The sequence below is a fragment of the Zootoca vivipara genome, chromosome 15 (genome assembly GCF_965207765.1).
Source record: "Zootoca vivipara chromosome 15, rZooViv2.hap1.1, whole genome shotgun sequence".
Lineage (NCBI taxonomy): Eukaryota > Metazoa > Chordata > Lepidosauria > Squamata > Lacertidae > Zootoca > Zootoca vivipara.
The window spans coordinates 25,107,309-25,134,319 of record NC_142598.1 but is presented as its reverse complement, the minus strand read 5'-3'; the positions used below and the strand labels follow the sequence as shown (position 1 = coordinate 25,134,319).

At 46.5% G+C, this 27,011-nt stretch overlaps 1 long non-coding RNA gene across 1 annotated transcript; it reads left to right on the top strand.

The window, feature by feature from the left end:
* Positions 1-1,909: 1,909 nt before the first annotated feature.
* On the top strand, positions 1,910-26,107 carry LOC148683424 (uncharacterized). Its single transcript, XR_015947335.1, has 3 exons — positions 1,910-1,995; positions 2,119-2,321; positions 25,756-26,107. It is a non-coding gene; the product is annotated as an uncharacterized LOC148683424 (long non-coding RNA).
* The last annotated feature ends 904 nt before the right edge of the window (positions 26,108-27,011 follow it).

Genomic DNA, 27,011 nt, shown 5'->3' with positions numbered 1-27,011 from the left:
TCCGTGCGCTCTGGTTTCCGTCACGGTGTCCTGTTGCATCTAAGACCAGCAGGTGAGGCACTCCAGGAAGCAGAGCCTAGTTCACTAGCTGGCCAGGTGGGGAAGGAAGCACGTGATTCCTCAGCTGGGGCACCTGCCTTATCAAGCTCAGAAGCTGCAACCAACAGACACAGGATAAGAAGGCAGCAGAGCTGAGGTACTGCGTCTATTCAACTGCCCATGTTGAGGGACCTCACTTGGGATTCTCCTCAGACCTTCATGGGTTTATACTTCAAGATTGACTCTGGTCTGTATCCTGACTGCTGAACTCCCATCTTGGCTTACTTGGACTGACCCTGGGCTGTGTTTCCTGATCTTTGGACTTGGTTTGTATGGATTGGCCTTTTGGACTTGGAACTTTGTCTTGGCACATTGTGTGCCAGGTAGGCCAGGGGATCAAGATAAAATACAACAAAGAAAGCCAATTTAAAAGGGGGGGGGTTAAAACTATGAACAATACAATTACATAGAAAGCATGTTCAGTAAAATATGAATAAGGACAAGTCCTACCCACCCTGCTAAAAGATAAGCACAGCCATAGGAGGAAATAGTAATAACTTTATTTATATGGTGCCCATCTGACTGGGTTGCCCCAGCCACTCTTGGCTGCCTTCAGATATCTTTATTGTCAAAGGTCGGGTAAACAAAGAAGCCTTCGTCTGGTGCCTAAAGACAGACAATAATGGCAACAGGCATGTCTCCCACAGTAGAGTATTCTACAGATGGGAGGTAAACAGTAAAGGAACCCCTGACCATTAGGTCCAGTTGTGACCGACTCTGGGGTTGTGGCGCTCATCTCGCATTATTGGCCGAGGGAGCCGGCGTACAGCTTCCAGGTTATGTGGCCAGCATGACAAAGCCGCTTCTGGTGAACCAGAGCAGCACATCAGAGCAGCTGTTTACCTTCCCGCTGTAGCGGTCCCTATTTATCTACTTGCACTTTGACATACTTTTGAACTGCTAGGTTGGCAGGAGCTGGGACTGAGCAATGGGAGCTCACCCCGTCGCGGGGATTCGAACCGCTGACCTTCTGATCTGTGGTTTAACCCACAAGGGACACTTACGTGGAAGGAAATCCAACTGAACTGAATGCAAGATGCTCTCCATGTCACACATGAGGGGCAGGACTTGGGAAGTCAACACACCTCCTCTGGCTCTCATAACAATTTCCCTGCCCCTTAGTAGGTCCTGAAGAGATGCTTCTCTCTGCAACTTGTCTCCTTCTACTTCCACAGCATTCCCGTTTCATCAATTTGGGCTCCACTTAGCCCCTTCCAAAGGCCTTAGCTGGCATGAGAAAAGACACATCTTTATATGTGGTTCATTTGGAACAGGCCACTAAACATTTGTCACTGCCTATCATCCTGACATATTGAATCTAAGGCACCAGGAACTATACACACACACACACACACACACACACACACACACACACACACATCTTCCTCATAGCAGCTCCTTGTGAAAGTCAAATTCATGCCAGATAGTGACAGGATAGCTGCCTTATTTTAATTTATTTGCTGTTGCTTAATTTACTTGTCTTGCATGCACAGCCGGGAAAACGCCATTTGTTTCGGCGAGGTGAGGAAAAGTTCTGTGCGATCCAAATGAGCTGCTGAAAACGGAACACAATCTTTCTTGTGCAGACAGTATCATCATAATACATTATTAGCCATTGTGATCTTCTATCATTCCACTCTGGGAGAATTATGGCTGTGGCACTGGGGATGTAAGGCTACAGGCTGAGCACTGCTTGCTACAAATCTCTCGCAAAGCTCTTGCAATAAATCTCCAAGAGAAAAGTCATTTAAAGAAAGGAGTTGGGGGGGGGGGAAGGATGACACTAAGGCGAGCTGTCATTTGTTTTCTTAGGGAAGAGGAGACAAGCAGCTGTGAAGGGACACGACGTACCACTTCGTGCTCTTCACGTCGCGGAAGGTGGCAGCATTCATCACGGTAAAAGCAACGTTCTCGGCGGAGGGGAAGCATGGAGGGGAAGCAATATCCAGCCCCCCTTGCCCACAGACCTGTGAAATAAATGGCTCTTCTTGACGAAATCATTTCTCTTCCTTTTATTAGCTACACAGGAGACCACGAGTGATTCAGCCATTTCCAATGCTGAGAACCTGTGTGCGCACACCTTGATGGAATTCACCCCACAAAGAATCATCCAGCGTCGCCTTGTTGGCGTGCCTGCTCACCAAAATGATAGCAGTGGCTTTTGTGGGGTTAAAACAGAATTGCGTCGTCTGGAAGCCTATGAGAGATTCCTCAACGAAAAGGTAAGTAATTCTACTCGAGCCACATCCTACACAAAGCTGTCAGATCAGTATTATTTACCTGAACTGAAGAAGAAGAAGAAGAAGAAGAAGAAGAAGAAGAAGAAGAAGAAGAAGAAGAAGAAGAAGAAGAGTAGTTTGGATTTGATATCCCGCTTTATCACTACCCAAAGGAGTCTCAAAGCGGCTAACATTCTCCTTTCCCTTCCTCCCCCCAACAAACACTCTGTGAGGTGAGTGGGGCTGAGAGACTTCAGAGAAGTGTGACTAGCCCAAGGTCACCCAGCAGCTGCATGTGGAGGAGCGGAGACACGAACCCGGTTCCCCAGATTAGGAGTCTACCGCTCTTAACCACTACACCACACTGGCTCTGCTGGATCAGTCCAAATGCCTGCATTCCATTCTCACTGTGAGCAACCAGATTCCTTTGGGAAGTCCACCGGCACAATAACTTGCTCCCAATTCTGCTAGCTGCATCTGAAGTCCTACCCTCCCATTTTATTTATTTTCATTTATTTATTAAATTTGTATACCACCCTTCATCCTAAGATCTCAGGGTGCTTCACAGCATAAAAATGCAAGACAAAAACACAGAGTACATAATAGAAACAGAAACAATAACACACACCACCACAAACACATTTAAAATGACATAGGATGTTAATCAGACAAAGGCCTGGTTGAAGAGGAATATTTTTGCCTGGTACCTAAAGGTGTATAATGAAGGCACCAGGTGAGCATCCCTGGGGAGATGATTCATCATCAACATTTTATTTTATTTTTATATGCCGCCCATCTGACCTAGAAATGTAGGGGACAGAACGTGAGATTGAAAAACAATTAGGAACTGGGAGAAACTGAAGTTCTCATATTTTCTCATCCCTGTAGACATATGATTCTAGGTCTTCATTATCACCCATTGGCTAGGCTCCTGTTACTCTCAGGTGCTAGGACAAAGTGGATAAAAAGTGCTATCTATGAAGTAGACATGAATGCCCTTCAACAGGCTGAAGCCCACATAACTGATAAGCTGCTCAGCAGGAACACCTAATCCCAAAGCCAGTAATTCCTAAACAGTGTGTTGAGGTGTACAAGTACGCCATCCGAGAACTGTTAGAGTGTCTCAGGAATTAAAGGCCACAGGTGAAAGGTGCAACTTTCTCACTGCATGTCAGCCTGGTTCGTTACCCTGGAAGGAGAAGCCCCATCAGGAAGAAAACATCTGGAGAGAGAGAGAGTTTTGGGGAGGCAGCATGGGTGAAGTTCGGCACCCTCTCGATCCAGCCCATATTGTGCTAGTGCCATTTAGCCCCTTTATCCCCCGCCCTATCGAAATGTGCAGTGAGATGATTCTGACACACAGGTCTATCGCCTGTCACATCTGTTTTGCCCCTTACAAGCACAAGATAAATTGTTACTGAAAGCCCGGAGCTTTCCTGTATCCCTCCCCCTCCGCCTGAAGGAGCATAAGTCTTGATCGTTTTGTGAACATCCCTGCCCTGCTGCCCTGCTCTATCAATTCTTGCTTATCTGGAGACTGTATTACATATCAATTCAATGGACATGAGTAAACGCAGCTGCCTGCTTGATGCTCGCATGGTCCGCTCAGCCTCGGTTGGTACTGTGGTCTGAACTGCTAAGCCTCTTGGGCTTGCTGATTGGAAGGTCAGCGGTTTGAATCTGCGCAATGGGGTGAGCTCCCATTGCTCTGCCCCAGCTTCTGCCAACCTAGCAGCTTGAAAGCATACCAGTGCAAGTAGATAAATAGGTACTGCTGTGTGGGAAGGTAAACGGCGTTTCTGTGTGCTCTGGTTTCCATCACAGTGTTCTGTTGCACCAGAAGCAGTTTAGTCATGCTGGTCATATGACCCAGAAAGCTGTCTGTGGACAAACACCGGCTCCCTCAGCCTGAAGCAAGATGAGCGCTGCACCCCATAGTCGTCTTGGGGTCCTTTACCTTTTTACCTTTCAGCCTCAGTCATTTTGTGGGTACGTAATCCACCCAGATTTCTTCTCCACTCCTGTCTGTAACATTCAACGAAATGTCCACCGAAGTACAGGCATAACATCTTTGAGATAAATCGCTTTGTAATAGACAAGCTGTCGGCAAGTCCATGAGGATAAGGCTTTGTCTTAGGACTTTTGCCCGTATTCCTGGTATACTTATATCGGGCACTGTGTCAGCTGAACAAGGGGGAGAAACAGTTCATCTGCATTTCCCGTGTTGGGGAGCAAAGATCAATGACTCCTTCCAAAAAAGTACCTAAGAAAGAGTTGTCACGCCAGCTTCTAACACCACATGTGGTGTTATTGGACTCCAGCTTTCAAATTTGCAGATGACACCAAACTGGGGCTTGTGGAGGGAATACCCGCTTCCTGTTCAGTTATGGAGAGAAAGAATATTATGTTCAGAGGTGCCTGGTTGTTCCTAGATCACAGGAATGTTTTTTTTAAGGAAAGGGTTCAGCCTCCAGCAGCACTCACAGATGGGAAAGTAGACCACACACACATTCAGCAAAAATAGGCCACGAGAGTGTTTGGGGCATAGCCTCCAGGATTTGTTTATTATGTCCATGATGGAGTGAACGACTTGTGAAGCTGTTGTTGAGTTACTCTTCAGCCCTCAGGTGATTTCTCAGACTAGCATCTGCCTCTTGACAACACATTGCTAGGGCACATGAAGGCAACATGGAGGCCACCCCTGCAAGTCATCAGGCTTCTTAGGCTGTGGACATGTTGCCATTTTTTGGGGCTCCGGTTTGAAGTCAAGTACACATGACTGTAGGGCGCGGGTGGCGCTGTCGGTTAAACCACAGAGCCTAGGGCTTGTCGATCAGAAGGTCGGCAGTTCGAATCCCTGTGACGGGGTGAGCTCCCGTTGCTCAGTCCCAGCTCCTGCCAACCTAGCAGTTTGAAAGCACCTCAAAGTGCAAGTAGATAAATAGGTACCGCTACAGCCAGTGTAGTGTAGTGGTTAAGAGCTGTAGCCTCGTAATCTGGGGAACCGGGTTCGCGTCTCCGCTCCTCCACATGCAGCTGCTGGGTGACCTTGGGCTAGTCACGCTTCTCTGAAGTCTCTCAGCCCCACTCACCTCACAGAGTGTTTGTTGTGGGGGAGGAAGGGAAAAGGAGAATGTTAGCCGCTTTGAGACTCCTTTGGGTAGTGATAAAGCGGGATATCAAATCCAAACTCCTCCTCCTCCTACAGCGGAAAGGTAAACGCCATTTCCATGCATTTACTCTGGTTCAGGCATCCCCAAACTGCGGCCCTCCAGATGTTTTCGCCTACAACTCCCATGACCCCTAGCTAACAGGACCAGTGGTAAGTGATGATGGGAATTGTAGTCCAAAACATCTGGAGGGCCGAAGTTTGGGGATGCCTGCTCTGGTTTGTCAGAAGCGGCTTTGTCATGCTGGCCACATGACCCAGAAGCTGCACACCACCTCCCATGGCCAGTAAAGTGAGATGAGCGCCACAACCCCAGAGTCGTCCATGACTGGACCTAACAGGTCAGGGTCCCCTTTATACATGACTGTAGCCACAATCCATCACATCCTGTCACTTCTTGAGAAATACTGCTGATAAATTTTCCCTCAAATCAGCTTCCATCCGATTTGAAAACGTCAGCTGCAGTTAAGCCAGTGTTTCCCAAACTTGGGTCCCCCGCTGTTGTTAGACTACAAATCCCATCATCCCTAGCTAGCAGGACCAGTGGTCAGGGATGATGGGAGTTGTGATCCAACTGGGAATCATCTAGTCCAGCAGCTGGGAATCATCTAGTCCAGTGTTGGCCAAACTTGGGTCTCCAGCTGTTTGGTGACTACAGTTCCCATCATCCCTGACCACTGGTCCTGTTAGCTAGGGATGATGGGAGCTGTATTCCAAAAACAGCTGGAGACCCAAGTTTGGCCAACACTGATCTAGTCCAATTCCCTGCAATACAGGAATCTTTCACCCGATGTGGGGCTCAAACCCACACGACTCTGAGATTTAAGAGTCTCATGCTCTACTGGGTGCCCAGATGAGAACTGGAACTGAAGGTGTTGTGGGTGGGGTGGGGACGACAAATCAAGTTATTCATACTGGGTGACGGCATCTTTGTCCTCTCTCTGCTGTGTACAGCAAAGTAATAAAGCGAGTTGAAATGTAGCGGGGGGGGGGGGAGGAGATGACCTCACTGTGTTTCAAGTCGCTAATGTGTACATAGCCTCCACCCCCAAATAGTAGACAGAGAGAAATATATGTGTGTAAAAAACAATAGGTTATGTGCTTGTCACTTCCAGTTGAAAGGGGGCACTGAAGAACCATTGCCCAAGCAATCTGATTCCTGGAAGATTATCTCACTTCCTCCTTAGCCCCCTAGTCTTGACAATTTATAAAAGTGCCAGTGAAGTCATCCTAGCTGAGCAGATGAAAAGGACATCATCTGCAGCCAATTGAAATTTATGCCTGCCTCTCTTTTGGCTCCCACACCAGTGCTATGAATGTGTATTTGTATTGTCTTGTGCGCATTTCGAAGACTCCCAGGGGGGGAACGAGCGCTAAGGTGGAGAGTCCACAGCTGTGCCTGCTGTTATAGGGAGACAGAAACTATCGTGCCACTTGGAGAGCTTTCTCGAAACCAAAAATGCTGAGGTTAAAATGATTTGTTTCTGCAATCATGCCTTTGGCAGAATTCCAAGCGGAGAGTGGCTAGGAGCATGAAGCCGTTCCTTTCATTCGGCTAAGAGCTTCTTTGGATTGATGGTCTGCGGAGCAGCGTTGACGTAGGAGACCATTTAAACATAAATAAGGAGTTTTCTTGGGTTTTTTGTGTATGCAGTGATATCTAGTGCACCGATACCAAATGGGCCGGTGGCTTAATAAGATTATAACAGGGCACAGCCCAGCCGTCGTGGAGTGATGCAGAAAGGGTGTGCGAGAGTTGTAGACAGAGCCGTCTTAAGCGGGTCGGGCGCCCGGGCGGCGTGGTCCGCAGATTGCTCCGGCGCCCCCGCCCCACCCTGTTTCTTCCCGCGGCTGGTGGGTGCAGCGCACAGTGCGGCTTCGCCGTGCAGTGCCCCCTGCTGACCCGGCGCCCGGCGCCCCCCAGCCTGCCCCTAGAGCCAGCCCTGGTTGTAGAAACCGTTAAGTTTTGTTGGGTTGGAATGTACTTTAATATATATAAGCAGGGGAGCCAACCCTCTAGATCGTGGTTTCCCAAACTTGGGTCTCCAGCAATTTTTGGACTACAACTTCCATCATCTTTGGCTAGCAGGACCAGTGGTAAGGAATGATAGGAATTGTAGTCCCCCAAAAGCTGAAGACCCAATTTTGGGAAACCCTGATCTAGATGTTGTTGGACTCCAAGTCCCAATCTTCTTACCATTGGTCATTCTAGCTGGGGCTAATGGAGTCCAGGCACTCCAGCCTAGGAGACTAGGGTTCAAATCATCCACACAGCCATGAAACTCTGGGACCAGTCACTCATTGTCAGGGTAACCTACACCAGGCACCCCCAAACTCGGCCCTCCAGATGTTTTGGGACTACAACTCCCATCACCTTTAGCTAACAGGATCAGTGGTCAGGGATGATGGGAATTGTAGTCCCAAAACACCTGGAGGGACGAGTTTGGGGATGCCTAACCTACACAGAGGATAAAAATGGGGAGGGGGAGACTTATGCATACCGTCTTGAGCTCCTTGGGGGAAAGGTGGGATATAAATGTGAGAAATAAGTTAAATCAATCAATAAATCTGAGAACAGTCATCCACCTGGCTCACTATTGTCTACACTGGCTTCAAGCAGCTCTCCAGTATTCCGTACAGGATCCCCCCACCCCATCATGAGATACTAGGAACTGAACTTGAGACTTCTTGCTTGTGAAACATTCACTTTACCACTGATCTATTGCCCTTCCCCACAGATCACATCCACACCATGCATTCAAAGCACATGGCCTCCCTCAAAGAATCCTAGACATTGTAGTTTGCTATGGCTGCTGAAAACTGGAGCTCTGTGAGGGGTGAGCTAAGGTTCCCAGGATTGGGGGGGGGGAACCATGTCCTTTAAATGTACCATATTTTTTCGTGTATAAGACAAGGTTTTTTTAATTATTAAAAAATGCTAAAAATTGTTCGTCATCTTATCTACAGATAATGCAGAGGTCAAACAGGCAATTGGTGGCTGTCATGAGCAGGAGTTTGTCAACGGCATCTGGGCAGGTGATTGGTGGCTGCAGCAAGGTCTGCTGTTGATTGGCTGCTGCGGCAATTGGGCGGGCAATTGGCAGCTACTGGCGGCAAGCGGGCAGGCGATTAGTGGCTTTGTCGATGCGTGTGATTGGCAGAGGTGGTCAGGCAGGGTGAGCAATTGTCGGGAACCCCCCCCAAAAAAGCTCAACAAGTCTGAGCAATCCCCCCCCAAAAAGCTTAACAACTCTGGGAAATCCCCCCCATTTCCTCCCCAAAACAGGGGTCGTCTTATACATGGGGGCGTGTTATACATGGAAGAATATGGTATGCTGTGGCTGTGACCCTGAGTGTACCTATATAATATATGGTATTTTAAAGAACACAGGCTACAATAAGCACATCTTGAGTGCATAACTGGGGGGGAGGGGGGATGCAGTGTGCCACAGGCCTTTGAAACTTTTTGTTATGTATTAAGTTAACTGCAGTACTCCTTCTGGCCACCGTGGCTGCAGTTCTCACTCAGGTCCACAATGGGTGTTATGTATAAAGTTAACTTCAGTACTCCTTCTGGCCACCCATAGCTGCCAAGTACCCCGTTTTCCCCGGAAAACCCCCGTTTTTACTTACCTTTTCCCAGTGGTCCCCCGTATCACTTCATCTCCCGTTTTTCTCCGTTATTTTCTCCTGCCGGTGGCCATTTTTTTCTGATTTGCCCTTCTATGGGCACCAAAAATGGCCACTGTCGGCTTCAAAAGTTGCATCTACGCATGTCCGGAAGTGCATAACATGACTTCCGGTGCCGGCGGCAGCCATTTTTGGTGCCCATAGATGGGCAGAGCGACACCGGAAGTTGCATCGGCGCACTTCCTGACATGCGTAGAAGCGAGTTTCGAAGCCGGCGGCAGCCATTTTTGGTGCCCATAGAAGGGCAAAGCGACACCGGAAGTTACGTCGACACAACTTCCGGTGTCACACAGCTGCCAGTCCCGGATTCTGCAGTCCGGGACTTGGAAGGTAAGTGGCCACCGTGGCTGCAGTTCTTACCCTGCCCACTGTCGCTGCAGTTCTCACTCAGGTCCACAACATGTAAATGAAGGATTGAGAGTTCTGTTCACAGATTGGGTAGCTAGGAGAAGTTTGTTACTGTTGGAAGTTACTGAGCACTATATAAGCCAGTCAGCTAAGCTACTGTTCAGTCCAGGACTCAGAGCTGAAATAAAGAGCTGGTCGTTTTAAGAGCTGTGTCTTCATCCATCTTTCCCATGATTCAACACTTTTTTTCTGTGGTTTGTAAAAAGAAAGAATAATTGTGCTTTCAGTGAACTCTCTCACTACTTAATATTATCCCTCCCCCTTCATCGACAGCATGTGTATTAAAAAGTGTGCCAACTTTCGGCTCCAGGCACTTTTGTCTCATATATTAAAAATAAAAAAAGGAAAAGGGGAAAAAGTAGCCATATACATTCACAACATAGCAGCTGTTCTCCCAAAAAGAAAGGATAATTAGACACAGCTCAGATCAAAACTCAGCCAATAATGCCGTCAGCTATAACTCTTCTGCTGCTCAAGACTGTGGATTTGATAACTCTATCCACATCCAGGCATTTCCCCTCTAGGTGCTGTAGGTAGCTGGGGAGGAAACCAAGGAGGAGATAGCAAAGCAAGAGTGGAAGGTTTGCTAGGAGTCAATAACGAACACAGAACTACACTATTCTGGAATGCCTCTCCCTACAGGAACCAACCCGAGCCCTTAGATGTTCATGTGAGGCTCTTCTCCAGCATCCCCATCTGAGAAAGGCTTGGAAGGTAGGGAAAGGGCCTTTTCAAGTGTGGCTCCCCATCTGTGGAATATTCTCCTTTGCAACGACTACTTGGTACCTTTGCTAACATATTTCAGGAGCCTTTCTCCAGGCTGGAAATGTAAGCAAATAGATGGGCAGGCCATTCTTCCATATGCGGCAGCTAGAGTGGTGACTGGGAGCGGCCGCCGAGACCACATAACACCGGTCTTGAAAGATCTACATTGGCTTCCAGTACGTTTCCGAGCACAGTTCAAAGTGTTGGTGCTGACCTTTAAATCCCTAAACGGCCTCGGTCCAGTATACCTAAAGGAGCGTCTCCACCCCCATTGTTCTGCCCGGACACTGAGGTCCAGCTCCGAGGGCCTTCTTGCGGTTCCCTCATTGCGAGAAGCCAAGTTGCAGGGAACCAGGAAGAGGGAGGGCCTTCTCAGTGGTGGCGCCTGCCCTGTGGAAAGCCCTCCCATCAGATGTCAAAAAGGAAAACAGCTACCAGATTTTTAGAAGACATCTGAAGGCAGCCCTGTTTAGGGAGGCTTTTAATGTTTAAGAAATTAGTGTATTTTAATGTTTCTGTTGTAAGCCGCCCAGAGTGGCTGGGGAAACCCAGCCAGATGGGCGGGGTATAAATAAATTATTATTATTATTATTATTATTATTATTATTATTATTATTAGTGACGGACAGGGTGGATAAAAATCAATTATTTTTAAAAAATTAAATTAATTCATTTTTAATTTTAAAAAAATCAGATTTTTTAAAATTTAAATCGGATTTTAAAAATAAAATGCTTTTGGAGGACAAATCTTTCTAAAGATAGTTTTCTATTTAAGTTACATTATATTTCAAAGGCTATTCATCGGGAAATAAGGATTTAGTTTAAGTTTTTCATGTATGCTAAAACTCAATCCAAAGTTTTTGGGTTTTATTTAAAAAATTGTTTAACCACATGAGATAACAAACATGGATACATATGCTATAATGTTATTGTTTTAGTTAAATAAATTGTTTAAATTGTTATTAAGGAAATTATTCTTTTTCTCCTTCCAATAAATGACAGCAGAAAAGTTGTTCAAATATAAACAGTTAACTTACTAAACCTCACAATAATTTCATAATTATCTGTCTATGTATTTCTAATAGTATAACCAAATCAGTAATTTTTGATGTAACTGTAAATACTACTCTGAAAATTTATTATTCCAAAAATGAAACCTTCATCTTATTGTAAGTATTAAGATTATACCAGCAAGAATGAGTCTTTCTGTAAAAAAAAGGATTTAAATCAAGTCTTAAATTGTGATTTAAATCAATTTGAATTAAATCAAATCCACTCTGGTGGTTGACATGCAAAAAAGCTAAAGGCTTTGGGGAAATGATATATGATGAAACGAAGAACGTCCCGCTTTTCCTTAGGATGTCCCTATTTTCATTGGAGAAAGGTTGGAGGGTATGGAGTTATGTGACGCACCGAGCCAAGGAGATAAGTAACTTATACAACCTTTAGAAGACACCTGAAGGTAGCCCTATATAGAAAAGTTTTATTTAATGTTTTATTATGTTTTTATATGTGTTGGAAGCCACCCTGAGCGGCTGGGGCAACCCAGTCAGATGGGCAGGGTCTAAACAGTAAAGTTATTGTTTAATTATTATTACTGAATAGAACATCCCGGTTTTCATCAGAGAAATGTTGGAGGGTATGGCTTGGAGAGAGCCCTGCACAGCAAAAGCCCTGGCAACCAGCAGCTGAGGGCGCTGGAGCGGAAACAACTTGCCAAATCCAGTTCCACATCATTGCCCTACATTTTGTAGTTCAGCAGAGTTTAGGCCATTTATGAATACAGTGGTACCTCGGTTTATGGACACAATTGGTTCCGGAAGTCTGTTCATAAACTGAAGTGTTCATAAACTGAAGCAAACTTTCCCATTGAAAGTACTGTAATGGAAAGTGGATTAATCTGTTCCAGATGGTCCGCGGAGTACTTAAACTGAAGCGTTCATAAACTGAAGCGAACTTTCCCATTGAAAGTAATGGAAAGTGGATTAATCCGTTCCAGACGGGTCCGCGGAGTACTCAACCTGAAGCATACTTAACATGAAGCATGGGTGTAATTGGTTCCGGAAGTCTGTTCATAAACTGAAGCGTTCATAAACTGAAGTGAACTTTCCCATTGAAAGTAATGGAAAGTGAATTAATCCGTTCCAGATGGGTCTGCGGCGTTCGTAAACCAAAAATTCATAAACCAAGGTGTTCATAAACCGAGGTTCCACTGTAGTAGGTGGGAAATCATTAAGCATAGAGGTGGGGAAACCAGCACCTGGGTTGATACAGCACCAGCCAGCTGTATATTTATATATCCAGATATCCATCACGGTGATCAGATACTTCTGTTTCAAGTAGGGAGGGGGGCATTGATTTAGGTTTTGGGGAGGCAGTGCATGCTAATTTTAAAGCACGGACTGCTGCCTTTCGCATGCCTGGGGCCACTCTGTTCTTCAGACAGTGGTCTGGGAGCCAGCCTGTTTGGGAAAAAAAAGCGCTTGAAGTTCATTATCATTCTAGTGCTTTCCCAAAACTTAACGCAGAGTGCAGGATGCAGTATAAGGGACGCGGTATAAGGGATACGGGTGGCGCTGTGGGTTAAACCACAGAGCCTAGGGCTTGCCAATTAGAAGGTTGGCGGTTTGAATCCCCGCGATGGGGTGAGCTCCCATTGCTCAGTCCCACCCAGCTCCTGCCAACCTAGCAGTTGAAAAGCACAGGGGAGGAGTTGGCTGCAGCTGCAAGAGGAATCCTAATCAAAAACTAAACCAACTGCAGTGATGGAACTTCTTGATCTCTTTCATTAAAAGTTATTCTGCTCTTCTTCTTCTTTTTAACTCAATTAACTCAAGAGCAATGACTACTAGGGCTGCCAGCTGACCTGAAATCATGACCTAGTTTGCTCCTACACCTTTGAAAGCAGCCTGGTGTTCAAAAACCAGAAGCTGAAACTTTTCACAGCATGGATGCAGAGACATTATAATCTGCCAATATTTGTTAGAGGCACAACAATGTGGACGTTTTGGAACAGTTGGCAACGTTTATTATGATGTCAGAAGTTCTGAGCAAGGAAAGGGGCTGACCCATTTTGAAAGTCCGCTTTCCAGAGATGAATCTTTACTGACAAAAAACATGAAGCCGCATCCTTTGAAGACATAATCAATGTTTTTTTTTCCTCCCCCTGTCCCCACCAAAACATGGACTGATATACGCCTTGCCTGCATCAGAGCTGATGTTTCTGCGGCCTTCACAGCGCAAGCCATTGTTCTTTCTGGTATGAAAGTTAGAAGATTTCAAAGGGCATCAAAGCCGCAAGGAGATGCTGCCAAGTATCACAATATTTATTTTCTCCGACTTGAATGGATTCTCGAGTCCAGAGGCGAGCAAAAATAATGCGAGGCACGTCCAGAGTCCTGCTTAAGATTCATGAGTCAGAGTTCTCTATGAGGATTCAAAAGAGGAAAAATGGAGCAAATATCTAAATGTGACAACATCACAGCCCACGTTTGACTTTATTGTCGCTTTGGGTGCCTCTGCATATTCCACCCCCCTCCTGCCCCTTCAGTCGCACAGGCAACTGAGACAGTCAACATTTGCTTTTGCTGGAGTAGAAAACAGCCGTCCCCCCTGCTTGCAGAGAAGCGAAGCCCAATGAGATGAGGGTGTGCTGTGGTTTTAAAAGAGAGATCTAATGTTTAGCAGCAATGAGCATGCATAATAGATGAAGAAAGGAGGAGGGTCAGTAAACATAGAGCTGTAAGCCTGGTAAGGGAGAGGAGAGGTCCAAGGTAACCTTTTTGTGACCAATTGGGAGAGTAGCCCAGCCCAGACCCTCCAGATGTCCCTATTTTCCAGGGGCAGTCCCAGATTTACAGAAGCCATCTCAGTTTCTGATTTGATGCCGGAATGTCCCGCTTTTCTTTAGGACGTCCCTATGTGACACTCCCCCCCCCCAAGCCAAGGAGATAAGTAACTACACAACCTTTAGAAGACATCTGAAGGCAGCCCTGTACTGTACAGGGAAGGTTTTTTTGAAAAAAAAGTTTAATGTTTTATTATGTTTTTATATACAGTACAGTGGTAGGGACCCAGGTGGCGCTGTGGGTTAAACCACAGAGTCTAGGGCTTGCTGATCAGAAGGTCGGCGGTTCGAATTCCTGCAACGGGGTGAGCTCCCGTTGCTCGGTCCCAGCTCCTGCCAACCTAGCAGTTCGAAAGCAGGTCAAAGTGCAAGTAGATAAATAGGGACCGCTCCGGCGGGAAGGTAAACGGCGTTTCCGTGCGCTGCTCTGGTTCGCCAGAAGCAGCTTTGTCATGACCCGGAAGCTGTCTGCGGACAAACGCCGGCTCCCTCGGCCTATAGAGCAAGATGAGCGCCGCAACCCCAGAGTCGGACACGACTGGACCTGATGGTCAGGGGGCCCTTTACCTTTTACCTATATACAGTGGTACCTTGGCTTTCGAGCGTAATCTGTTCCGGAAGCCTGTCCGACTTCCGAAACATTCGAAAACTGAAGCATTTACTTCTGGAAGCCTTTGTTTACAGATAACTCAATACGGAAGCCGCGTGGCATGTTCAACTTCCAAAAAGCGTTTGAAAACCAAAGCAGTTACTTCCGGGTTTTCGGCATTTGAAAACTGAAACTTTAGGCTTTTGAGACATTTGAAAACCAAGGTACACTGTATATTGGAAGCCACCCAGTGTGGCTGGGGTAACTCAGCCAGATGAGTGGGGTGTAAATAACATTATTATTATTATTATTATTATTATTATTATTATTATATAGGATGTTCCTACTTTAATGAGATAAATGATGGAGGATATGGCAGCCATGTGTCCTGCCTTGTAGAGGGTAGTCCTCTGCCTGATGTCATCAGTATTTGAAGCCATCCTTTATTTGAAGGGTTGGCTGATTCAAGTCCAGTTCAAGGATAAAGAATCCCAAGAAGGGAAAGCAGGCAGCCCTAGAGATTGCTCCGTTAATAGTGAGCACCTGAACAGCAGACAGAACAAGGCACACAGCACTCCTGGTCCCAGGATCTCCTCCAATTGCGTTTCTGTTTAGATCACAGCAATTATTTCTTGCACCTGCCGCTCTAGACATAAATTAGAATATGCAAATCTTACTGACTTTTATATCCTGTTTTCTGTTGAAGTGGCTCCTCTCTTCTTCTTTTGGCACTCTGTTAAGTCATCACCCTATTGATATTGGGTATGGCTTTTGGATCAGCAACTCAGGAACCAAAACCATGCTTATAATTAGGGATGGTGACCTTAATGGCATTCACAAGCCCTGTTCCCCCAATTCCTCCCCGTCTTGGGCAAATCATGCCCCCAAAGCTTTAAAAACAGAGTCGGCAAGGGGGCCCATCACAAAACCAGCCCCCTTCTTACCTCTCCTGTAATTTAAGAACTTTTTAGTTTAGAGAAGGCAAATAAGAGGCAACATGATAGACTCGAGGTTTGCAAATTTATGCATGGCATGGAGAAAGCGGATAGAGAGCAGTTTTCCTCCACCTTTCATGACGCTAAAATTGGCGAAGTATCCAATGAAGCTGAATGTTGGAAGATTCAGGACAAAAAGAAAAGAATGCACTTCTTTACACGATGCATAGTTAAATATGGAAAATGCTCCCACAAGAGGCAGTGATGGCCACCAACTTTGATGTCTTAAAAGAGCATTAGACCATACTGCAGCCCGTGTTTCGTTAGCCCCAAAATGGAAAATGAGCGAAGTCCCAACTAAAGAAGAATGGCAACTTAAACTGATGGAATATGCGCAGCTTGCGGACCTAACGTATAGAATAAGAGAACAAGAAGAATGTACGTTTAAAGAAGATTGGAAAATGTGGGTTGAATATTTGGAGGAAAATTGTGTATATTTGAAAACGTGGGCAGCATTAAGATAAATTCAACAAAGTAAATAAGTTTTGATGGATGTAATAATGGAATACTGAATGGTTTGGTTTATATAAAATATGCAGGGATTTATGTTATGCAAAATAAACCATGGAAAGAAAAGAAGGGGAGTCATTGATATTTTAAGGTTGCTTAAATGAATATTCTAAAATGTGAAACAGAAAATTTAATAAAAAGTGTGGGGGGGAAGCATTAGACCAATTCATGGAGGAGAAGGCTAATGACTACTAGTCACAATGGCTGCACTTTGTCCCTAGTTGGAGACAGTATACTTCTGAATCCCAGTTGCAGGGAAAAGCAGGAGAGGAGAGGGTTGCTTGAGCAGGAGAGGGTTGCTTCCCACAAGCATCTGGTTGGCCACTGTGAGAGCAGGATTCTGGCTTAGACTGGCCACTTGTGAGGAGTAACAAGTAACCAAGGGGTTAACTGTGTACTGTGTAGCACCTGACCACTGAGGAAGATATCATGTTACAGAATGTACTAGAAGTGTTTCTGTGTGTATCAGTTGGTTTCGTTTTTTGCCTGGGAGACGGTCGCAAGATGTCTGCACTCTCACCAGGTTGTTTGTTATTTTCTCTGTAAAATAAACTCCAGTAGTTATTAGAACACCTTGGACTCTGTGTGTTCTTAAGAGGCTTTTTATCCAACGGCTATACAAGCTTCCGCTGTGTGTGAGAAGAAGAAGAACTCTGCTGTGTGTTTTACTGCCAGCCCGGGTCTACGGAGCAGAGGCGCTAGAGAAAGCGTGCCGGGCGGTAATTAGTGGCTCCTAATTGAGTCATAAACAACTCAAAGGAGTCCTATATTCGTCACAGGTTATGGGTCACAGGTCGTGGATCCACCTGTCACAGGTTATGGATGACAGGTTCTGGGAGATAAGAGGTCCTGAACCTAATCAATCACCAAAGCAATAAAAGGTGATTGCAGCTGTAAAAGCCTTGGAGAAAGCCGGTGTAAAGAGCTAGCTGGGAGAAACCTGTTGTTTTGCAGTCGGCAATTAACAGATGCACTTGCTAGCAGAAAGACCCTGGACTGAAGGCTGGGATCCGCAGTCTACCCGGAGGAGCAACGTCAGCTATTCTGAGTGAGTACAGTGCTGGACACGGAGCCCTGGGGTGGACAAGATGGCGGAGCAGCTACAGGAGTCATTTGTCGTGCCATTCCAGAGGTTGAATGGCGACAACTATGCAGAGTGGAGAGAAAGGGCCAGAATGTGGTTGCTGGGAAAGGATTTATGGACTTGTGTGTTAAATCCTCCAACCCCTGTCGCTGATAATTCAGCAGCTGAAGCACAGAGGTTTGCAGCAGTAACCAGGAAAGACAATAAGGCTCTATGTGCCATTGTCATGAGCTGTGATGCTACGCAACTGCCCTATGTGCAAAATGCTGAAAATGCTAAGCAAGCCTGGGATAGTTTGGAAAGGGTCCATCAGAGAAAAACAGCTGGAGCTAAGCTGCATGCTATGAGGCATCTCTTTGAGTTGAGACTGAGACCAGGGCAACCCATTAAGGAGCACATTGCCAATGTGATTGATGCATTCCATAAGCTGCAGCGGCATGAGCTTGTGTTCAAAGAGAAGGAAAAAGTTTATATTTTGCTGTCTAGTTTGGGAAACGCCTATGAGCATTTGTGCTTAACGTTTGAGGCAATGCCTGAAGATGAACTCACGATTGCTTACGTTTCTGGTCGTTTGGCGGATGAGGAACTGCGACGCCAGAAAGAATCAGCTGAGAAGGGGGGCCGTGGGCGCAGAGAAGCCAGTGGGGGTGCAGGAAAAAGCACTGAGGAATCCACTGTGAGTGCGTGCGCAACAAGGCTTTGTTTTCGGTGCCAGCAGCCTGGGCACGTAGCAAGATTCTGCCCAGCTCCGGAAGCAGCCAAGGTCACTCAGCCAGGTGCCAGGCAACCCAGCGGACGTGGTCGTGGGACCAGCCAGCAGCGCCGAGGCAGAGGACGTGGGAAGACTACAGATAAGCCTGCCAGCCAACATCTTTCTGCTGCCTTAGCAACGGTTGGAAGCAGACAACAGGACAGTTTCACTTTTATTATAGACTCAGGCAGCACCCATCATCTTGTACCGCCTTCAGGACAGATCCTGAACTGCAGGCCACTTGAAGATGAAAAAAGCCTGCATCTTGCTGATGGTTCTTCTGGAACAATTAAAAGCAAGGGTGTTTTTTTATATGCAATGCTTAGACACTAACCTTGATGTTTATGTTGTACCAGGCATGGAGAATGGTCTCTTAAGCGTGTCTTGCTTATTGCGTGAGGGCTTTGAAATAAGTTTTGCCAATGGTGTTTGCAAAATTGCCAGAGATGGGGCTGAGCTGGTAAGCGTTACTGTTGGGTCTGATGGTCTGTTTGTCCTAGATGGGAGGGGGCAAGCAGGTGGAAGTAACACTGGTGATGCTCAGGCTAAAAGTGCAAATACCCCAAAGGGCACAGAGGGCGCTATTCATAAGGATTGTATTCATGCTTGGCATAGGAAATTTTGTCACATGTCTTTTCCTTATGTGAAAAAAGCCCCTGATTTTGTCAAAGGTTGCAGGTTCAAGCCATGCAATAAACACCTGCAGTGCCGCGCATGTGCGAAAGCGAAGACGAAGAGATGCTCTTATCCTAGGTCTGAGAGGAAGAGCACAAAACCATTTCAGTTAGTGCACTTGGATATTTCTGGGCCGATGTCAACGTCAAGTTTAGGTGGTTCAAAATATGTTTTGTGTCTTTTGGATGATTTCAGCCATTTTTCCTGGGTCATAACACTGAAAGAGAAGGGGGAGGCTGCCAGAGTGATACAAGAGTGGGTAGCCGAAGTAGAACTACAGTTCTCTCTCACTGTCCAGTGTTTCCAGAGTGACAGGGGGGGGGAGTTTTTGAGTGCAGAACTACAAGGGTTTTTCCGCAGCAAGGGAATTAGGCACAGGAAAACCGCCCCTTTTAGTCCACAGGAAAATGGTTTAGCTGAAAGAAAATTTAGAACGCTGTCTGAACTGGTAGAGGCAACGTTGTTTGATGCAGGATTACCCCAGAGGTTTTGGGGGGAATGTTATAAATTTGTGAATTTTTGTTCAAACCGCGCTTTTAATTCAGTTTTGGACAACACACCCTACTACATGTTGTATGGCAAAGTTCCGAAGGTGCACTATTTCAGAACTTTTGGGCGTGAGGCTTGGGTTCTAATTCCAAAGCAGAAGCGCAGAAAGGGAGGATCAAGATCCAGGAAAATGATCTTCTGTGGTTACGAACCAAATTCAAAGGCTTGGAGGTTTGTACCAGCAGAGGGGGACCAAACCCGCATTCACATTAGCAGGAGTGCTACATTCTGTGAACAAGAGGGCTGGAGACGCATTCATGCTAACCCCGAAGTTCTTCTTGACTGGTCTTCAGGTTTTGACCAGGAAGAGGAAACTCAGGTGGCTGATGCTGGAGTTCCAGGTGCTGCAGGACCAGATCCAGGTCAGGCAGCTGGTCCAAGTGGTGTAGCTCCTAGGGAAGTGAAGCAAGTAGTCAGAAGCGCACCGACTTCACCCCAGGTCAAGCCTGGGAAGTACAGCAAACGTGGTAGGTCACCCACTTCACCCAAAGCAAGCCCAGAGGGGGCTGCGAAGCGTAGTAAGTCTCTTGACAGTGCTGCTAGTCCGAGAGAGCCACAGTCAGAGACAAGCAGTTCGGATTTAGAGGGGGAAGATGTGGGACCAAGGCGTTCAAAACGCACCACAAAAGGTAAACCACCTGAAAGGTTTTCAGCTGTCAGTATATGGGCGAACCTAGCAGTGTGTGAGCCTGAAAGCTTTGAAGAGGTGCAACAGTTGTCAGTAGAGGAAGCTGGTAAGTGGAAAGTTGCAATGGAGAAAGAGTTGAACTCCATGCAATCTCTTGGTGTGTATAGCCTAACACAGTTGCCAGAAGGTAAGAAAGCAGTCAGTTGTAGGTGGGTTTACAGGCTGAAACCCACAGTGACTGGAGAGCCTCAGTACAAGGCTAGATTAGTGGCTAGAGGTTTTACTCAGAAGAAAGGAATCCACTACACAGATGTCTTTAGTCCCACTTCGAGGTGTGAATCTTTCAGGATGCTTTTAGCGACTGCAGCGCAGAGAGGCCTAGTGGTCAACCACTTTGATGTGGACACCGCTTATTTGAACTCTGACCTCCAGGAGGAGTTGTACATGTTGCCTCCTCCAGGGTTTGAGAGTGACGTGCCAGGTCAGGTGTGGAAGCTGCACAAGTCGATCTACGGTCTGAAGCAATCCGCTAAAAATTGGAATTCATGTCTTGATTCTGTTTTGAAGAGCCTAGGTTTCAGGAAGAGTCTAGCTGACAGTTGTCTGTATCTCAGAGGTGAAGGAGAACAGCAAGAACTGTTGCTTGTCTATGTTGATGACCTGATTTGCTTAGCAAAGAGCCAGATGCAAGTGCAGAAGTTTGCAAAAGAGCTAGGCAAGAGGTTCAAACTCAAGAATCTAGGTGCAGTGAATGTTTATCTAGGTGTGCAGATAGACAGAACTGAGGGTGGAAGTTTTTTGCTCAGTCAGAAAGGCAAGATTGAACATTTGCTGGAGAAGTTCAGAATGTCTGACTGTAAAGGGGTCAGAACACCCATGGAGACAAACTTTGTGAAAGAGTCACAAGTGAAGGACAAAGTAGCGTTTGAGAGTCCTGAAGTGTTTCAGTCAGCGCTAGGGAGTCTGTTGTATTTATCACAATGGAGCAGACCAGATATTGCTTTTGCAGTCAATTTGCTCAGTAGAGAAGCATCGAAGCCTAGCGTGCATGCTTGGAATGGCATTAAGAGAGTGCTTAGGTATTTGCAGGAGACCAAAGAGTATTGTTTGGAGATGTCAGCGCAAGGTGAGCCACAACTCACTTGTTTTGCAGATGCTGATTGGGCCAATCAGGAGGACAGGAAGTCAGTGACTGGTTTGGTAGTCAAGTTTGGAAATGCCCTGATTGGTTGGCGGTCGCGCAGGCAAAGCCTAATAGCAATGTCTTCCACGGAAGCCGAATTCTGTGCGTTGTCTGCGACATGCACTGAGTTGGAGTACTACAGATGTTTGGTCCAGGAAATCTGGGGTGATTGTAGCCAGCCCATCACTGTTTGGGGCGACAATCAACCATCTTTGAGACTGGCGGAGTCTGGACAGTTCAAGGCCAGAACCAAACACTTAGACATCCGCTTCCGAAACGTATGTCAGAGCATACAGGTAGGCTTGGTAAAGTTGAGGTATTGTCCAAGCCAAGAGAACCTAGCAGATGGGTTCACAAAACCCTTGAGTTTCCAACGGCATGGGGAATTCTGTGAAGGGTTAGTTTTGGGGTAAGTTTGGATACCCGCTATCCCCAGTGTTCAGGTGAGAGGGGGTGTGAGGAGTAACAAGTAACCAAGGGGTTAACTGTGTACTGTGTAGCACCTGACCACTGAGGAAGATATCATGTTACAGAATGTACTAGAAGTGTTTCTGTGTGTATCAGTTGGTTTCGTTTTTTGCCTGGGAGACGGTCGCAAGATGTCTGCGCTCTCACCAGGTTGTTTGTTATTTTCTCTGTAAAATAAACTCCAGTAGTTATTAGAACACCTTGGACTCTGTGTGTTCTTAAGAGGCTTTTTATCCAACGGCTATACAAGCTTCCGCTGTGTGTGAGAAGAAGAAGAACTCTGCTGTGTGTTTTACTGCCAGCCCGGGTCTACGGAGCAGAGGCGCTAGAGAAAGCGTGCCGGGCGGTAATTAGTGGCTCCTAATTGAGTCATAAACAACTCAAAGGAGTCCTATATTCGTCACACCACTGCCCTCAGCAGGGGCGTAGTGAGGCGCCATGACACCCGGGGCGGCAAATTGCCATGCACCCGGGGGGGGGGTGTTGCCGCTACGTAATGATGCATGCATTGTTACGTGGCGCGGTATCACGCCCCCCCCCCGGCGCCTCCAAACCAATGCACCTCCAGATACAAACTCCAGGTAGAAAGCCCACTCAGCGTGGCGGGTGTACTGAGCGGGCTTTCTACCCGGAGTTTGTAGCTGGAGGCACACGGCTTTGGAAGCACGGGGGGGCGATACCCCGCCACATAAAGATGCATGTGCAGCATCCCACTGTGCATGTGTGTTATGTAGTGGGTAATTGCCGCCCCCCGGTGACTCCAATCTGCACGGTGCGGCTGGGGGCTGCCACTTGGCGCCCCCACCCCCGCGACTCCCAAGCCGAGCCTCCAGCCTTGGCGTGGATTTTTTACCGGGAGGCTGGAGGCTCGGCTTGGGAGTTGCGGGGGTGGGGGCGCCAAGTGGCACCCCCCCCCAGAGTGGAACCCAGGGCATACTGCCCCCATCGCCCCCCCCCCATTGCGACGCCCCTGCTGCCTTGATTCAGCAGAGCCATGGACAAACCAGCTAAATTGTTTTTCAGACTGTTGAAATTATATCATGGGTTCCGATTTAATGTTGGCCACTGAAGATAAATCACGCTGCAGAAAAATATCCTTCAACCTGTTTGTTTTTAAAAATCCAGTTTAGCATCTGACATTTTAGACTGTCGAAAACAAATCTGTGGGAAAGCCATATAATTGGATTGGCTGAGCTATTTCCCGGGACCAAATGGACAATCTGGAGGCATTTGATTGTAATTGTTCTTGTAGACGGATTCTCAGGAGCACATAACTGGCATGCACGTTAATAAAAGCCAGTAGTTAAATAGGTACAAATATATTCTTTTGGAAACATTCCTTTTTCGCTTCATAGCAGCGCCAAGAGTAGACCCTTTGGCAAAGACGTTTCAGAAACGACCTCAGATCAGATTTGTTTGGAGAAAGGAAACTTCAACACCAGCTCCAACCTGTGGACATAATTTGGTTTCTAAGAATTGTTATGATCATCACAACTTGTCTTCCCCTGTAAGACTCCAAAACTTTAGTCCTGTTAGCTAGGGATGATGGGAGTTGTAGTCCCAAAACATCTGGAGGGCTGAGTTTGCCTATGCCTACATAGAACAAAGTGACAGAGGTGATAGAATTGATGGATGCAGGTGTACCCTCCCCTTTAAAAAATAGCCATCCCATTAAAAAGCAAACAAAAAGCCTTCGGTCATAGCTGCCAAGTTTTCCCTTTTCTCGCAAGGAAGCCTATTCAGCATAAGGGAATTTCCCTTTAAAAAAGGGAGAACTTGGCAGCTATGCCTTCGGTGGAAGCAGAAAACTAGCATAGCAAGCAGAAAAGATCCAACCTAAGCTACTCCTTGCTGTATATTTTTTTTCTATTGAGGGTTAGGGTGTTGTTGGAGGTTGTGCGATTTGTTTGAATGTTCTCCTATATATCTTAAAAGCAAACACGGCATTCTCACCTTCAGCCTGAAGTGCAAATTCACTTTTCCATCTGAGTGTGTACACTCAGGCATGAATCAGTTCTGAAATTACAGGAGAGGTAGAAGGGAGCTGTCAACTGTAAGCATGGGCTTACAATCCCTTATTCTAACTTCCAAACAACTGCTTTTTCCTCTCTTTCCAGAGCTCAGCACTCAGCCTTCTGTATCTCAGTTAGGTCATGCCTTGCAGCTCCTACGGTAGGAGAGATTTCCACTTTCACCTTCTCCTGCAACTTTGCTCAATTTCTTCTTTCAAGCAGAGAAGAAGCACTCCAAGACTCTATTCAACTTAGCAGTGTTCACAGTGGATTCCAAAACAAAGTCAGCTTGCTTCACATAAAAGGGTGTCTCTCCTTCTCTAGATGCCTCCCATGTCACCAACATTAGCCAAATCACATGAGAACTACTAGAGAAGTCTCTAGAATTCAGTTACCAACCAATCAAATTTAAACACGTGGTAATGCATACAAGCATTTGCGATTTCAGTGAATTACATTACTATACTTAACACACAATGATCGAGGGTGGGGAGAGACTTGCCTGTGAGGAAAGCTCAAGGGGGGTGCACATGGTTCTCCACCTTGCTGAACCCCCACAACAACCCTGTGAGGTAGGTTTCCATGCCAGGAAAATCTGCACCTTAATTTTAAACCATTAAAAGCACAATGATAAGTTGGTTCACCTAAATGCATTAATTACAAAGCTATAAAGCTCAAGCATAATTGTCTGAGTAAGTGCTAATTTGAATTAAGGTGCTTCAAGTTAATCTGAATAATTGTCTAGTCAATTTGATTTGCGTACTTTAAACCCCCCTTTTTTACATGCAATACAGCGTGCTTACAATAATGGCCATGCCTTTTTCAGCAGGCTTCCTATACTTTTTAACTAGTGACAGCCTGACATTCAACAGATACAACATCCACACCACAAAGAGATATTGTGCGGGGAAAATCCCCTGCTGCAAGCCTGTACACGTCTACTCAGAATCAGGCCACGCTGAGCTCAGTGGGACTAAATCCTAGGTGAGCATGAATGGGATTTGTAGCCAAAATGTGCTGCTGCAGAAAACAATGCCTTGTAGGACTTCCCTGGGTCCCGACGTCTCAGTTTTCCACATTTCCTTTCCAGCAGAAGTCAATTACTCCCAGACCACCATCCTTGACCATTGTCCATGCCATCTGCAGCAGACAGAAAATGAAATTCAACATCACTAAAAGTCCACAGATTCCCCACTCCTGATCTAAACACACCATTACTCTAGTTGTGTCTGTGGCTAGATCTAGACAAATAAAAAAAAAAGTTTCAGGAAAACATGTTGTAAACATCATGATGGAAAATCACGTTGCCGAAAGACAGAACACTGCAGCACCACCTGGTGTCTTAGTGTTATAACGCAATTAAAATGCTCCCCTCCTTCCCCCCCCCTTTTTACTACAGTCTTACCTCGGCTTGTGACCGCAATTCATTCCGGGGAGCCGGTCGCTCCCCGAGTTCATCGTAAGCCGAGGGGCTCTTCTGCGCATGTGCGCGCTGCGCAGATCACTTATGCGCATTTGCGCGCCGCGGAACCTGGATGTAAACACTTCTGGGTCCGCAGTGGTCACAAACTGATCAGTCGCAAATGGAGGCGACCGCAAACCGAGGTATGATTGTAATGTAGCTGAGTCCCGTGAATTGTTTTAAGCTGCTTTTAATGCTCTCTCTCTCTCTCTCTCTCTCTCTCTCTCTCTCTCTCTCTCTCTCTGTATCTGTAACTCGCCCTGGGACCTTCTAATAATCATCATGGTTGTGGGTATCTGATAAGAACTGAGAACTGTCGTTTTTGCTTGTCCCAGAACTGTTAAAGGGTATTTATTGCAAAAGAGAAGTCAGCTGCTCTAGTCTAGGATCTGAAAAAACACAGTTTCAACCCCCTCTCCGAAGCCTGGCTCTTGTGTCTTCAGCACTTTTCACTTGCTGAATTTTGCGACTGACAAAGTTGCATGAGAAGCAGGGCCTCATTTTTTTTATTCAAGAGATGGCAACCCTAAAAGGAAATGATGGTTTGCAAACTCTGGGGTAGGGGCCTAGAGCCTCAGAACATTGCCACCCCTAAGGGCCCAGTATTTTTTTCTCTGCGAGCCTGACTGGTGTTAATTTCTCCTTTCTTTAGGTCTGCCACATTTCTAACATTGACAGTGAACAGGTGTGACTGTGTGACCGGGCAAATAAAGTCCTGTTTCCTTACAGCTCAGGAAGAATGGCCTCTTACTCTTAACCACAGGCTCGCAGAGCAAACTCCTGGGAATTGAGCTGTCGAGAATCTGAGCCATCCAAGCAGAGATCAATGGCGAAGAGAAGCTAGCAAGACAGCATCTATCATGTTGACGTCGTCTTGCAGAATGAGAGGAAATAGAGACCCTGGTTTGAATGCCATACTGTGCCTCATCCTCACTTGTTCCATTGCTGCCCTCTGCCACTCTGTCTGTCCATCCGTCCGTCCGTCCTGGTACTTTGCTTGCTATGATGGGGGGCAGGGGGAAATGAACAGGTTGAGCTATCCCGTTCAATTTATCCCCATGCTGGCAAAAAGTTTTCCCTGCTAGATCTTGGCATCACCAGCTGCTGCTAATGGCCCAGGACTGGTAAAAAGGACAATGTTCTAGCCATATCTTAAGTTAAACACCTGCTTTATAATTATTGGCTGAGGGAAGAAGGGATGGTTTCAACTCAGCTGCAGTGGCGTAGCAAGGGTGGTTGATGGGAGAGGGTCACCCCCGGTGCCACCCTGGAGGGGGGGTGACACTCGGCGCCCCCCCACTGGGGAACATTTTTTTTCCATTTTCTGTTGCATGAGATTTTTCAACTGTTCTTATATGTTCTTTCAATGCTGATTTCATATCTGAAGTCGGTTTTGTTCTGTAAGCTCTAGGGTGTTTTTTTGTTTTTTTTTGCAACTCATGCTTTTCACTTTTCACCAGAGCCAGAGCCGCGGGGGGGGGGGGGTTGACAAAAAAAATCCACACTGGGTACCACCCGGGCTTGCTACGCCTCTGCTTAGCAGGAGTGCCAACTCCAGGAGGCCGAGGGTGTCTTCGGCCCCCTCAACATTTGCATCCCTTTGACAATCGCCAGGGCACCTTCTGGGGGTGGGGGAGGGTTCGTTATATTTCTATACCATACCGCCTTTTCCTCCCATGAGCTGAAAGCAGCATACAGGGCCAGATTTAGGTTTGATGAGGCCCTAAGCTACTGAAGGTAATGGGGCCCTTTATATGTCCAGCTGTCCTTTGCCAACAGCAAATTGCCGCTGTTCTTTGTGTTGAATATATGCTATATGGTAATTTATGGACCTAATAGGTATCTAAAGCTATTTGCACATGCAGAATGTAAGCACCCTATATATAGAAATGAGCGAACCAGCGATAT